At 37.5% G+C, this 12,538-nt stretch overlaps 1 pseudogene; it reads right to left on the minus strand.

The window, feature by feature from the left end:
- Positions 1-10,428: 10,428 nt before the first annotated feature.
- On the minus strand, positions 10,429-11,421 carry LOC127674472 (melanoma-associated antigen B4-like; annotated as a pseudogene).
- Positions 11,422-12,538: the final 1,117 nt, after the last annotated feature.

Raw genomic sequence — 12,538 nt, forward strand, 5'->3', positions numbered from 1 at the left:
TGACTGTTGTTCTATGTTTCATGTTGAAAAAAATGTTTAAAACTTTATCTGCTGATTATCCATCCTTTAATTTAGTTTAGAAAGCAGTCTCAGTTTGCACAACAAAAAGTGGTAAGTTACCTTGTACTGTAGCTAGGAGTCAAGCACAGCAGGAGAAGCCCTGCCAAGAGCTGAAAAGCTGCTTTTAAAGGGGTCAGCAGCTTCTCAAGTTCTACAACAAGTAAGCTGATGGTTGTTCCCTCCTAGAAAAATCTCTGCAATTGTGTTCATTGTATTCAGCAAGTGACAAGGTGCTTTTTCCCTTGAAATTATAGCTAGAAAAAGTAAAAAAAAAAATGTTTGATCTAAATAGATAAATTTATGTAGCCACTTCATTTTTGTTTCTGACTGGTTTTAAAGATATAAATATGTTTTCAATCTCTTGGTTATAGAGTATTGGCTTGTAAGGTACCGGGTATTATTAAAATTTTGTAACACTGGTATCAGAAAGTTAGCTTAAAACTGGTATCTCAGAGTTGTAGTCATTTTAAACAATAACACATGGCATGAACCAACTCAGGAAAAACAGGTCTTTAAAGATACTTCTAAATTGGGATAATATTTTATGTAATTCTTATCCTAGAAACTAGACTTATAAGGGATAAGACTTAAAACAATGTCTCTTTAATGAGGTATTAGAATTTGCACTGTCAGGCATTCATGTATAAGAACTGGCAGACAAACTTTATAACATGAAAGTAATGCTTTTGGTGTTGATTTTAAAGAGAATGGATTGTTTAAAATTGGACTTTGCTTTCCAAAGTTGTAGTTATGTTCTAATATTTCAAGAGAAACTTAAAAATTATAGTAAAATTGCTAGTATTTCCATTGGCTGCAGTTTGCAGTTCAATCACAGACTCACAATTTTTAACTCACACATATTTGTAATTAAGGAAAAATCAAGGGCAGACAGAATGTTGTCCACTTCCCCTTCAGACAATGACAGTAGACAAAGTAGTAGTGTAATTTAATAAGATTTGGGCAAGTGTGGTGGCACACTCCTTTAATCCCAGCACACTAGAGGCAGATGGAGCTCGGATTTAGGAGGTCAGCTGGTCTACAGAGGTAGGTCCAGGTCAGCCAGTCTGTGTAAAGGTTCCTCTGGTGAACCTTTGTAGAAAGTTAAATTCTGTACTAAAAGGTTATAATTCATGGAATCTGTTTGATGTGGAAATAGAATCATGTTGGAGCTGACGTTGGCAATTTAAGACCTGCTGACTGAGTGAACAAAATTTGCTAATATCAATTAATGACCCTCATGCTTTTACTTTACCCTGACTCATTCCTTAATGGTAGGATTAATCTTTTCAGTATTTGGATTCTGGTTCAATGAGCCAGAAAAGTAACTTTTCTGGGAAGCCATTAGAGATCCTCACTTTGGCCTGGAGGGCTGACAGGGCAAAGGTCCTAAGTAAAACAAAGAAGAGCCTCTCCAGTGATTGCCGGTGGTGGAAGGAAGTCCTGAGATAACTGCAGGGTGCTCCAGATTGTGCAAACATCAGATGTCTCCACCGGAGGACCCTTATCTCTTCCTGCTGAAACTGCTAAGATTGCCCCTCCTCCTTTGTTCTTGCCTTGAGAAGAACTCTTCCTCTGAAAGCTTAAAACCTGTGTACCCCAGAACATTAAATGAGACCTCGACATTTGAACCCCCACTGCCTGGTCTCCTTTCTCTCCCCCCCCTTTGACCCTCAGGAAGTACCCCTTCGGAACCCTGGAATAACTGGACCTGCCAGACAGGTCAAACTTTGAAATATCAGAATGACATCCAACTGTATATTTACTTTATTATAAATAATGAAGAGTGGCCAACACATAGTTTTATATTTTTTAATGTATTTATTTTTATTGAATATCATCTTCATTTACATTGCCAATGATAAAACCCTTCCCAATTTCCCTCCTCCCCTAAGATCCCCAACCCGTCCTCCCTCCCCCTGCCTCCACATATATTCCTCTCCACCCAACACTCCCTCCTACCTGCCTCATTTTCCTTTTGTTCAGGCCTCTGTTGAGCCTTTACCTGACCAAGGACCATTCCTCCCACTGATGCCCAACAAGGCCTTCTTCTGCCATGTTTTTGGCTGGAACCATGTGTGCCCCTTGGTTGATGGTTTAGTCCCTGAGAGTCTTGGGGCATCTGGGTGGCCAAAATCATTGTTCTTCCCATGGGCTGTAAGCCCCTTCAGCTCTTCTGGACCACCTTCCAGCTCCTCCACTGGGGACCCCAGGCCCAGTCCAATGGTTGGCTGCTAGCATCTGCGTCTGTATTTGTAAGGCTCTGGCAGGGCCCCTCCAGAGACAACCATGGCATGCTCCTTTTGGTATGCACTTCTTGTTGACCATAGTAGTGTCAGGGTTTGTTGACTATTTATAGGATGGATCCGCAGGTAGGGCAGTCTCTGGGCGGCCTTTATTTCAGTCTCTGCTCCACACATTGTTGCCCTTATTGCTCCTGTGACTATTTTGTTCCCTTTCTCAGAGGAACCAAAGCACCCTCACTTAAGTCCTCCTTCTTCTTGAGCTTTCTGTGCTGGGTGAATTGTAACTTGTTTATTTTGAGCTTTTTGGCTATCATCTGCTTATTAGTGAGTGCATACCATGTGCGTTCTTTTGTGATCAGGTTGTCTTGCTCAGGATGACACTTTCTAGTTCCATCCATTTGCCTAAGAATTTCATGAATTCATTGTTTTTAATAGCTGAATAGTACTCCATTGTGTATATATACCACAGTTTCTGTATCCATTCCTCTGTTGAGAGACATCTGGGTTCTTTCCAGCTTCTGGCTATTATAAATAGGGCTGCTATGAACATAGTGGAGCATGTGTCCTTATTACATGTAGGAGCACTTTCTGGGTATATGCCCAGGAGTGGTATAGCTGGGTCCACTGGTAGTACTATGTCTAATTTTCGGAGCATTTTCTGCGAAACTGATTTCCAGAGTGGTTTTACTAGCTTGCAATCCCACCAACAATGGAGAAGTGTTTTTAGCTCCTTTGTCAAATATCAAGTGACTGTACTTGTGTGGGTTCATTTCTGAGTCTTCAATTCTATTCCATTGATCTTCCTGCCTGTCTGCATACCAACACCAAACAGTTTTTATCACTACTGCTCAGTAATAGAGTTTGAGGTCAGGGCTGGTGATTCACCCAGAAGATCTTTTGTTGTGGAGAATAGGTTTTGCTATCCTGGGTTTTTTGTTATTCCAGGTGAATTTGAGAATTGCTCTTTCTAACTCTATGAAGAATTGATTTGGGATTTTGATGGGGATTACATTGATTCTGAAGATTGCTTTGGGCAAGATGGCCATTTTCTCTATATTGATTCTACCAATCTATATCTCCACTGCATATTGATATGCCAAAGTGAGTTGACATCCATGGGAGTCCTCCTCTTTTTTGGAGCCTTTTCCTGAGGACAAAAGAAATAAAAGAGGGTGGCAGGGAGGTGAGATGAGAGGGACAACAAGTAGAGGAGGGAGGGAAAGCTATGATCAGGATGTAAATGTAATTATTCAAATGGGGAAACATTTGAAAACCTACTGTATTAGAAGTTTCCTAAAATATATACATAATATGAAAGGAATGTAAATAGATTCAGCAATAATATGGGATAATGCTTCCACTATATATCTTATGCCACCAAATACAGCATCCTATGCCAGAAATCAACTACATCTTGTTAAGACATTGACCAAAGGGGCTCAATGGAAACCCTCAAACCTCATAGATATTACAATATCAAGGGGTCATCATTTTCCATAACATACAGTAAGGCCATACTGCTCAAAACAACATTTACTTATGTCATGAAACATTAAGAAATTGAGCTGGTGCCTATTAAAAAAAAACTTCATCTCTACTGACTAACATTCATGTTAGTGGAAAGTACTTTGCATGGTATTGGAAGGTACTCTGAATGCTACTGAAGGAAAAAGGTAATCATTAATGTTACCCAACTATAAATACTAAGACCTGTAGCAGTGATATGCCTGCAAGATACACTGATACAAGAGGAATTCTAATGTTACAGGAGTAATTATCCGTTTTTTTATTGTACTTAATGTCCATTCCATGAGATGGAACCAATTCCTTACATTGTTAAAATAGTCAAGAACTTGAGACTAGATAGGATATGGGTCTACACAAAACATACTATTATTCTGCTAAAGGAACATAGCAGTAAAAAAATCATAATGGCATATTGCTATACTCAGAGATCACTACTACATTCAATCCTCATCAAAGGAGCGTCTTCCTGCTGTAGTTGGAAATTAACACATAACTCACAACTGGACAATGATTACAGAGTGAGATACATTGGAGTAGTCAGTACTCTAAATAGGATGCCTTCATCTAAACCCTCTCCTTTTGGCTCAGGAATCTTTGTGGAAGAGAAGGGAAAAAAAGATTGTAAGAACCAGACGTGATGTATGACTCCAAAGAAATACTGTCTTTTAGGCTCAATAGAATTGATATACATATTAATTTTCAGGAAATGTATCAGCACACATAAGACATTCACAGGTTCAATTCAGATAGAGTCCCAGCACTGAGAGGGGGAACTAAACAAAGGATCTCATCTCTAAACAGGAAGCTCTCTGCAATGGATACTTTCTGGCAAAGGGAAATTTGGTTTTCTCCAAAGGAGTTTCACTATACGGTATGTCAAGCATGCTCCAAGACAGACCCATTTCTTGGAGTAGATAACCAACAAAACATGAACTGTTTTATAGAGTTTCTCCTTCATTTTTTTTCATGTTTTTTCTTGACATTTTTTTCTTATTGATCTTTTGTTGATTTTGCTTTCCAATTTTGTGGGGTTAGGTATGTTTTGTACTATTTAGGTTGTCTTGTTTTTGTGTTTTTTTTTAATGTATTTGAAGGACAGAAAGAAAACAAAGTTTGTGGGGTATAGAGATGGGGAAGATCTGGAAAGAATTAAGGAAGGGGGAAACATTATCAAAATATATGGAAAACTAAATAAAATGTTATTTCAAGTAATAATAAACTAAAATCCAAAAAATCTAATCATTAAAAGCTAGGATTCACAAACAACAAAAATCATACAGTAGTTTGTTTTGTTGAGTATGGGCTACCACATATCAATATACTTAATATTATCCACTTCCATTCGTTTTTATGCAAATTTTCATAATTTTATTTTTCAAGATATCCACATGGTGCCACATTTGTTTATAAAGTTTCCTGAGTGTTTCAGGCTACTTGGGGTCTTTTTTTGGTCAGGCACTTGTACTTAGTATTTCCTCAAGACTTTAACCTTCCCTCTTTGCAAGCCCTTTGTCTCTATTTTATTTTATATGTCTCGTCTATATTTTATTTTATAAAAACAAAACAAGATTTTTAACAGATATATAAAATATGACCTTCCACACAATTATAAGATATCATCTGATGCCTTACTGTTTGTAAACACTGTGGATTATTTAAATCTGAGTAACTATATCTCCTAAAACATATATAGTTTGTTTATTAACAAAATATGCAATATCCTTTCCTCCATATTTTTCAGATGCCAGTACATTTGTGTTAACCATAGTCATCTCCCCCTGTAAAATATAATAGATTTTGCTCTCATCTAACTGTGGCACAGTATCTAGTAAAGAATCTTGCTTCATCGAGCAACATCTTGGGTCTGTACTCTTGGCTCTCTCATTTTTACAATTCTACTTAAATTTTTATAAAATAAAACTATTTTAAAATTCAACTTATGAGTAATAAAAATCAATATTTAGGTGAAACAAATCTCTATACATGATGCTTTTTATGGCTTGTACTCTTGAGAAGCCTGTTAGTTGATAGGATATCCATATATAGTCCTGCCTCATTCTTTGGGTCTGAATGAAGACCTAGGCTTCTTTCTCTGTGATTCCTTTTGATTCCTGTTACTATTTACCTCTTTGGTTCTTATTTATGTCTGTCTTCTTTTTGGTTTTTAAAATCTTCCATGGCAAGTATCTAAATTGGGCTTTCCATTGCTGTGAAGAGACACAAGGAGCAAGGCAACTCTTATAAAGGACATTTAATTGGGGCTGGCTTAGAGGTTCAGGGTCTTAGTCTATTATCATCATGGGAAGAAGCACAGAAGCATCTGAGAAGGCATGATACAGGAGAAGCTGAGAGTTCTACATCTTGTTCTGAAGACAAACAGGAGAAGACTGTTTTCAGGCAAGTAGGAGGAGGGACTCAAAGCCCATACCTACTGTGACAGACTTTCTCCAACAAGACCACACCTCCTAATAGTGCCATTCCATGGGTCAAGCATATTCAAACCACCACAGCAAACATCCAGTAAAATGTCACCTCATTCTGAATTCTTAGTCATGTCACCTCTAAAGGCCTTGCAGGGTATCGGGCAAATCTCAGTAGTGATGTAAGATGTGGAAAGGGAAACAAAAAGTAGAAACCTAGAACAGACATGCTATCACACACAAACTATAATAGTCAGCCCTTCTATGTAAAGATACATAAATTCTACAGGACAAAGAATAAAACATATGATTTGTCAGCCCTTAATCTTTTAATCTTAATTACATTGACCTTGTTGATAGTGATACTGTCAAGCAGCCACTAACGTTTCAGGCAGTGTATGGCACAGGCTGGCCTCAAAATCACTATGTGAGTGACGCTGGTTTCAGACTCACAAATGTTGTGTTTTTAATGTACTATTCGTAATAATTCAAAAAGTAATTAATAATTTCATTGCTTATTCTTTGGACTGTGTATTGAAAATTATTGTTTGGGGCTTCAAATCTTGACTTTATCAATAAGAATGCATTTTGAAATAGTAATCAAAAACTAAATAAGTAACCCATGTCCTGCTTCATGCTTGGAGGACTACAACAATGTAAACCTTAGAGAAATTTAGAGAATGTAGTTAATCCAGGTGTACCAATCTTGCAAACTTTAGAAAGTAGTAAGGTATTTTACTACATAGTGAGTCTGATAAAGCCTGTTATATAGGATTTAGATATGAAATGGTTCTAAATCAAATGGCAAAAACTGGGTCTTTAATCAATAGCAGTTATTGCTATGATTATTTTGGCCTAAGATAGTAAAAATCATTCTCTTACAGAATTCTATTTTAAGATTTTATTAGATAATATTAAGATTCGATTAGAGAATAATAAATTCTGTTGGAGAATATTCAAGATTATATTAGATTCTTAACATAACATTCAATTAGAGATTTTATTCATATTCTAATATAGAAGTTGCAGGGTACTCAAGGTTACACAGTTTATCTTTAGACAACATGGTGATGATATATATTTCCAGTATTAATTAGCTAAAAACAAAAAATTGACTAAAAACATACTTTGAGGGAACTGTGAGACAACTAATAATGATACCCTTGAAATCCCAAAGTAAAGGGTGATGCTATGTAACTATTTTAGAAGAATGTCATTTTTGTGTGGTTCTTTAATATGGCCTTGTAGTTAGATTCCTTAGCTTTGATATTTGCCAGCCTACATCAGCGTAGGCCTGCATACCTACGCCTGTGTGGTATGCCTATTTGCATACATGTGTGTGTCGTCTGTGGGTTGTTGTATGCCTGAGTGTCTGACAACACCTTCCTGCCTAGTGACTAGTGTGCCCCTAAATAGAATATGACTTATCTGTTCATGGATCCTACAATTATCTTCAACTTCCTATCTTCCTATAACCTTCCTCCTTTTTGGCATTAGAGTGGACCTCACAAAGTCTGGGAAATAGATAGCCAAAATTCTGTTCAGTAAGTAACACTAAGTCGTGTTTTTCAATTAGACAATAATATGAAAACAAAGTTGTGTTTTTGCAACTGTAGTCATCTTAATCTACCATTTTGTGTTAAGGGTGTCTATTAGTTTACTTACTAATTAGTTAAGCCTAATTCTTACTGTTTCTAAAAACTTTTGTGTACCTTTTTCCTTTTTTGATGGTAACAGGATTTTATTTTTATAAAAATTAATACCTCCAAGAATATTTTTCAAGACAGCATCTAATTATGTAGCTCAAGTTAGCCTTGAGCCTGTAATCTTCCCACACATTATTATCTTTATATTCCTTGTAATAGCAAAATAAATATTCTTGCTCCTATCTAATCATAAATCAATACTCATTGATCAATATTTATCTACCCTTCCTTCTCCTACTCTCTTAATCACTGTTCTGTTGCTGTGAAAGAGAAACCATGACCAAGGTAACTTATAGAGAAGACATTTCATTGGAGGGCTTGCTTAGAGTTTTAAAGGGTTGGCCCATGATTATCATCAAGGGGAGCAAGCAGACAGGTAAGCAGACAGGTTAGAATAATACCTGAGAGCTTACATCCTGATTCACAAACATCAGGCAGAAAAAACAAGATGGGTCAGGGCCTGGTGTGAGCTTTGATACCTTAAAACCCACCCAGAGTGACACACTTACTAAAATAAGGTCACACATTCTAATCCTTCTCAAACAGTTCCATTAACTGGAACCCAAATATTCAAATATATGAGCATGCAGGGCCCATTTTCATTCAAACCACCCATTCTCCCAAGTCTGGTAACCACTATTCTACCTTTTTTTTTATTACCCAAATTCAGAGCTTTCATTTAGAGTGTGACAAACTACATTCCAAGAAACCTAATTAAGATATTTTCTTGGGCTCTGCTATTCTTTTCTTCTCTCTCTGCAAGAGTGCCCTTTCTCTTTCTCCTCACCCCCACTTCCCCATGGAGATTTCCCTGGCCATAGTTCTTGGGGCAAGTGAACTTCCCTAAGAGCAGCTTCCCAATACACTTGTCTTTAATAATTGTATATATATATGTATATATATATATATATATACATATATATACATTTACATATAAATGTACATGCACATGCATACACACACAAACACACACACACATTCACAAACACACACACATATACACATATACTCTCAGAGAATATGGACATGGCTTATCCAGATAGACACTTACTATACAAACAAGAGGTCCTGAGTTCAAATATGTAACACCCTTCTAAAAAACAGGTGTGTAAAATATACCTGTAATTACATAGCTTTTGGTGGAGGGATTCAGAAACAGGAGGCTCCATGAAATTTGTTGGCCAATAGCCTACCTACAAGTTCAGTGAGGGAGACTTCCTCAAGAAAATAAAGAGTGTCACAAAGTAGGACATTTAATGTTTTTCGAGGGTGCTCACACACACGTGTGCATACATGTACCACACAGTTGTGCACTCACATACATATACATACAAACACAAAATATATGTTTATTAAAATATAGCATGGATGTACCAGCCCATACCAGGAATGACAACTCAACAGTTTCTAAGTCCTCTTCTCAAGGTAGTATATTGCTAATATATGTTAGAGAATCCTTGGACACCATGTGTATAGTTTTGCACAGGATTTATCTGAAACAGGCAATCACTTAGATTTCTTCCATTAATATTCCAAATAGTCATTTACTTCTCATACTTTTAAAGTTCTAAATGAATGTTTAAAATTAAGATGTGTTCAGAGAGTTCATCTGCCTACTGGAAGATATGCCATCTGAGGATTTAGGCCTTGATCAGCACTTGCACATTTCTCCAAGACCACTCTGCAACATTGTTGAAATTATTGTGCCCTAAAAATAGAAATTCTTATTGTGTCAAACAACTTTTATCAAATAATTTACTCTTGTCCTGCACTAGAACACTCTTGTTCTTCATACTATCTTTTTACTTGTCTTCACATCTTATCTCACCTCCTTCCTAATTTGTAAGTAAAACTTAAAGTCCCATGGAAATTGCATGGCCTTTGATTATAATCCTAGGTGCTGAATGGATTGGGTTTGGAGATCCAAAAAATATAGGCTCAACTAAGCTTTAGAGAAAATAATGAAGCAATGAAAGAGTACATAAGAAGTTTATTATAATTCATTGGTTTATACATTGAGTAATCAAATCCAAGTTTGTCTCAATTGGTATTACAAACAACAAACAAAATCACACAGCTAATTAGTTTATTACTGTATTTGTTTCACCAATGTATGACATTATATTTCCATGAGAATAACTTTTACAAATTCATGTTTTCTTATGTAATACTAAAAGAAACTTGTGGAAATTTTTCAGTTTGTTTTTAAAATAATAAAATTCTTGGTTGTAACATTGAAATGCAGTAATAGATGTATTAAACATAGCATTGAGAAACAAAGATTGTGAAACAATTTAACTTTCCATTAGCAGAACATTTGCAGTTCACCATAGCAAATATACATATCATTAACTCATGTATAAACAATAGAAAATATATATTTTATTCCTGTAACCTGTAACCTCTCCACTACACAGAATGCTGAATATATTCAAACAGAAATTAAAAGATCAATTTTGGTTTCAGATATTATTAGGAGAAGCTACACGACATGCACCTGGGATGTACTCTCTTCATTGGTGCTGTGGGACCCAACACTATATATCCCCTTTCTGTTCTCTCCATTTGTTCTTTGAGAGCTTCTTCATACAGAGTGGAGAAGAAGCTGGGAACAGTGTCATTTATCTTAGCCCAAACTTCTAGTACTTTCATTTTGCTGGTTTCTAAATGGGCCCGGGAACCCCACAGGAAATCATATCTTGGGGATTTACCCTCAGATATCTTGTGAATCTCAAGATAATTTTGCTCAACCAGATCTTTGGTGATGAGCCTTCTGGGTTCCCCAAAAATCAAGTGCTTTCTCCCTGCATATACTCCTAGCACACCCAGGAATTTCCAGATCTCTTCCTCAGTGGCACGGTTGCCCTGTGTGAAGATCAAACCCAAAATGGTCATCAAAAGACCCATCTTTGGCAACCCTTTCTTTCCACTTAGAATTTCATCAGTGGAGAGACCTAGCTTGCTGACAATTGCATAGGTTTGGCTACTGGTATTAATTTTCTTTAGCTCCATTCCAAAGATCATTTCAATGCGGGATGAAGATTTCCTCAGTATGTCAGAAAACTGTGTCTTGTATTTCTTGTTGACCACCCTCAGCATATCATCATCTGTAAACTGCTCACTCTTCTGAAACTTCTCAAGCAGAAATTCTACCAGCATACTAGCCTTCTTGGTAAGAGCATCTTTGCATATTGGCTGAGTGAACGTACACAGACTTCCTGCATCTCCACTGCGAGCAGTGGCTTCAGCACCTAGATGTCCGCCTGTACTGGACTTATCTGCATAGGGAGATAGAGAAAACATAGATGAGGAGTGCAAGCCCGGAAAAGCTTGGGGAATTACCTTGGCTAACAGGAAGAGACATTGACCTGCAGTAGGGTAATCACCCTGGCGACTTTGGCTATCCCCATATGCATGGTGACGTTTGGCACGGGAGTGGGCCTTTCTCTTGTGGACCCTTGGCATAACAACAGGGGTCAGAGGCAACAGGCTGTAGTCAGGAGAGCTGGCAAGGCAGGAACCTGGAAGAATAGGATAACAACATGTGAGCATCATACCATTGCAAAGTAGAGAATGCCATTGTTTTTAGGAAGGTCTCTGTCATTGCTTTCTTGGAGGGCAACATACCGTGTTCCTGTTCTCCTGTACAGCTTGATTGGGACTGCAGTTCTCTTGATCTGCTTAAATCCAAAGAACCCTGCAAAAAAATATAGTTTTTTAGATTGCTGTATGATAGCCCAGTTACCTAGAATCAGAGGACAGGCTGTTAACCCTGAATAAGAATGAAAATGCTGATGATCTATATTCCCAAATATCTATGTATCCATTCATTGTTGTTAAAGTCTGAAGAGCCACTCCTCTCTGTTACTCTGAAGTCCATTCTACAAACTTTTCTAGTTGCACACAGGAAATTTTAAAAAGCATTTCACTGCTACCAGTTTATTCAGAGGACCTTAGGACTCCTAGTGCTTCATCAGAGGAGATATTGAAGAGCCCTTGTTGCTGTTACCAAGAGTAAGATTCCTGTACTCCACAGACACAAAGAAATTATACAAGAAGGAAGGCCCAAGAAAGGAAGCTTGAATTTCACTTAGAAGAGAGAATAAAATAGTCATAAGATGCGGAAGAAAGGGGGGGGGGGACTGTAAGGAAGGGAAGATGGGGAGGCATCAGGATCTGGTATGGGGAAGGAGAGGAAAGATGGTTATATGGTTATGAGAATGAATGGAAATCTGCAACTGTTGGGGGTGAGGAGGTAGGGGCATATCCAGGAAGAGACAGAGATCTAGGATAAGGAAGGTGCACAATAATCAATGGAGGTGACCTTCACTATGACTTACAGTATTAGGGATATAGAACCTAAAGAGACCCCCTGCTGCAGCCAGGCAGGAACCCCAGTAGAGCATAAAGACACTAACCCACCCACAAAATTTTCAACCCAAATTTTATCCTGTCTACAAGAAATGCAAGTATAGGGGATGGAGCAGACTAAGGGAATGACCAATCATTATAGGCCCAACTTGAGGCCTATCCCATGGCCAATCACGAATCCCTAGCACAATAAATGATACTCCAGTACACT

This window comes from Apodemus sylvaticus, chromosome X (assembly GCF_947179515.1).
Source record: "Apodemus sylvaticus chromosome X, mApoSyl1.1, whole genome shotgun sequence".
NCBI lineage: Eukaryota > Metazoa > Chordata > Mammalia > Rodentia > Muridae > Apodemus > Apodemus sylvaticus.